A 4,164-nucleotide genomic window follows, 5' to 3' on the forward strand; every position below is an offset into this window, starting at 1 on the left:
AGGTGTCAATTAGGCAATAAGAGTGAATCATGAAGCAATTAATTCCAATTAAGCATGTAGGGGTGAAACAAATAAATAGGGGTGAAGCAATTAATCACGAACGCAAGGCTTTTTACGCGAACGCGAAGAAGGAAAATGAGGTGACCAGCAGAGACACTTCGCGAATGTGGGAGGGGCTTCGCGAACGCGAAGGAGGATATCAGATACCAGAAACAGCAGTTCATAAACAAGGGAAAATGGCCCGTAGCCCACCCGGAACACACCCGAGGCCCTCGGGACCTCAACCAAACATGCTAACATAACGCTTAACATCATTCAAACTTGTCCCAACCTACGGAACGCTCAACACAACATCAAAACACCAATTTAACATCGGATTCAAGCCTAAGAACTCCAAAAACTCTCAATTTATGCTTTCGATCAAAAAGACTATCAAACCTCGTCCGAATGGCCTGAAATTTTGCACACACGTTACATTCAATACTATGGAGCTACTCCAACTTCCGGATTTCCATTCCGAACCTTGGATAAAAATCTCACTATCGAATTGGAAACTTCAAAAATTCAACTTTCGGCATTTCAAACCTAAATTAGCTACGGACCTCCAAAACACAATCCGAACGCACGCCTAAGTCCAAAATCACCATACGAAGCTGTTGGAATCATCAAAAATTCATTCCGGGGCGGTTTACTCAAAAGTCCAATTCTGGTCAAATTCTCACCGCTTAAACTCGCAAAACTAGATTCCTTCTTCCAATTTGACTCTGAATCATCCGTTAACGAATTCAACCATGCATGCAAGTCGATACTAGTATTATGAAGCAGTTCCAGACCTTACGCCACTGAATGGAGCTTAAATTCTCAAACCGACCGGCCAGGTCGTTACATTTCAATATTTCAATCAGTTTTTCTTCTTATCCTGCACTAAGAGCAGATGAAATAATTACTGAAAATAATTCTTCCTCAAGATAAACATATTTTAAATGATATGGGAGAACTTTGAGTTCAATTTTTGGTTGAACTTGTTCTGGTTGCATCTCCTCATCTTTAGAATCTTTTTCTAGTATTTCGGTTTCTCCTATAATGATAGGATTGTCACAACTCAAAATTCGTTAGAGGTCGTGATGGCGCCGGACACCACTGTCAGGCAAGCTGACACTAAATAATTAATTAAATTCTTATTTTTATATTTTTTTTAAAATCATAAATTTCCTTCAACTTAACTAGTAAAAGGGCGGACTTTACAGAATAATAATAATATTTTCCAATTTTAATACTGAGTATCCCATAATCCTCCCAGAACCCGGTGTCACAAGTACATGAGCATTTAGTAGGAAATAAAATAAAATACAATAACTGTCAGGAATACAAATTTGGACAGAAAAGAAAAATACAAGTACTCTGAAGGAGACTCTGCTGGCTGCAAATCGTCTCATAAGATGCACCTCATCTAAGTCCCCGTATCAATCACGCCGCTGCGCCCACAAGGCAACTAGACATACATGTGCATGTATAACAAAATGTACAGCAAGTATAGTATGAGTACGAAAACAACGCGTACCCGGTAAGTATCCAGTCTAATCTCGAAGAAGTAGTGACGAGAGATCGACTCCGACATTTATTATGGCCAACAATTAAATACTGATAATATGATAAATTATAGATTTTATATGGCAATTGTAAACTCAATAACATGAAGCAGGTAAACAATTCTTTTGTTAATAGGAGATTTCTAAATTTATTTTCATCTTTTAACAATTTATATCTCCAACCAATGAGGCCACATCAATTATAAATAATTCCAAAATAATCAATTAAGTCATGCGCAAATCATGTCGAGGTCGTACGGCCCAATCCAACATAATATTAAATTGTGTTCTGCCGTAGGGTCGAACAGCGCGAACCATAGATGCATCTATTTAATCCGCCAAGGCGTTCGACCCGTTCCATAAAAGATAAACACATTCAAACAACCAAATCAAGGATTTATTTAGGTTTGATGTTCAAAGAAATATCAATTCTCATTAACGATCAAGTGACCCATCCAAAACCCGAGTAGGTGAAGTTTAAACTTTTGAAATTCCTTTATCAAGTCCCAATATGTTTTAAACGGTTAAATTAACAAGTAGGATGCAAGCATCGCAAATATAACGTGATTTGGGTCCTAAACTACCCGGACATAAGTATAATAGTAGCTACGCACGGACTCTCGTCACCTCGTGCGTACGTAGCCCCACAAATAGAAGCACATATTGAATTATTTCACTTATGGGTGTAAATTTCCTCTTACAAGGTTAGAAAGGAGACTTACGTCGCTCCGAAGTTCCATATTCGGCTCCCAAGCCCTTCCAACGACTCAAACCGATGCCCAACGCTCCAAGACTAGTCAATAATTGTGCAAACCCATAAATATATACTCAAATACTCATTATAATCCAATTTATAATAATTTCTAACCCCGGTCGAAAAGTCGATAAAAATCACCCTCAAGCCCACGTGCCGGATTTCGAAAATTTTCAAAGATAAACATTACCCATAACATCACGAACTCAAATATATAATTTATTCTCAATTCCATGCCTAAATTCGTGGTCAAAATCCAAATTATTAATATTTTAGTTTTCTACCAAAATCCCAAATTTCCACTAAATTTCCATGTTAAAATCTATATATAATCCAAGTATTTAACTTGCAATAGGTGGGAATCACATGCCTTGACATAGATGATGAAGGCGGAGCTCCAAAATCGCTCCTAGGTCGTCTCCCATGGAGGAAATGAGATGAAATGGGCCAAACCCATTTTTGCAAACTTATACACTGCCAGGAAACCCTTCTTCACGTTCGCGGGCCTTCCATCGCCTTCGCAATGAACAAAATTCTCAAAAGCCATTTCCAAACTCTTCTCAGACAGCCTCTAGTATAATGGTCATAACTTTTTGCACAAAAGCTCCAAATGACAAATGGTTTAACTTTCTGAAAACTGGACACCAAGATCTACAAGTTTCTTGTTTTGGTCATCTCCCAATTCCTTATAGATTTCGAGATATAAGCTGCCAAAGTCAGCCCTGTGCAGCACAACTTTCTTCTTCATCTTTTCGGACAGCCTGCAGTGTACCAGCCATAACTTTTTGTACACAAATCCAAATTCTAAATGGTTCTACTTTTCAGAAAACTAGAAACAAAGTGCTACAACTTACATGTTTGGATCATCTCCAAATTCCTTATAGATTACGAGATATGATCCTTCGAAGTCAGACCTGTGCAGCAGAGATTTCCTTCTTCGTGAACGCGGGGGTCTCTTCGCGAACGCGAAGAACAAAATCCCAAAAGCCAAATCCTTCTTCGCGAACGCGAGAGGATACTCGCGAATGCGAGGAAGAAGACCAGAGTAGTCCAAAATGATCCAAAACACACCCGAGGCCCTAGAGACCCCATCCAATCACACCAACCTGTCCCAAATCATGACACGAACTTGCTCGAGGCCTCAAATCACATCAAACAACATCGAAATCATGAATCGCACCCTAATTCAAGCTTAATGAACTTTATAACTTCAAACTTCTACATTCGATGCTGAAACAAATCACGTCCGATTGACCTCAAATTTTGCACAGAAGTCACATTCGACATTACGAACCTACTCCAACTTCCGAAATTGGAATCCGACCCCGATATCAAAAAGTCCACTCCCGGTCAAACTTCTCAAAAACCTTCAAATTTCTAACTTTTGACAAACAACTCTGAAATGACCTACGAGCCTCCAAATCCACACCCAGACGCGCTCCAATACCAGATCACCATCCGGAGCTATTCCCAGACTCGGAATCCCAAACGGACATCGACAACATTAAAAGGAACTTCAACCCAAATTTATGAATTTCTTCCAAAATGCCAACTTTCACAATAGACATTCGATACGCTCCCGGATCATCCAAAACCCGATCCGAGCATATACCAAAGTCCAAAATCATCATATGAACCTGCTGGAATCTTCAAATCCTGATTCCGAAGTCATTTACTGAAAAATCCAACCTTAGTCAATTCTTCCAACTTAAAGCTTCCGAAATGAGAATTCTCTTTCCAAATCAACTCTGAACTTCCAGTTCCGACCACGCTTACAAGTAATAATACCGAAAGTGAAGATGCTCTAGTCCTTAAACCGTC

This window comes from Nicotiana attenuata, unplaced genomic scaffold (genome assembly GCF_001879085.1).
Source record: "Nicotiana attenuata strain UT unplaced genomic scaffold, NIATTr2, whole genome shotgun sequence".
Classification (NCBI taxonomy): domain Eukaryota; kingdom Viridiplantae; phylum Streptophyta; class Magnoliopsida; order Solanales; family Solanaceae; genus Nicotiana; species Nicotiana attenuata.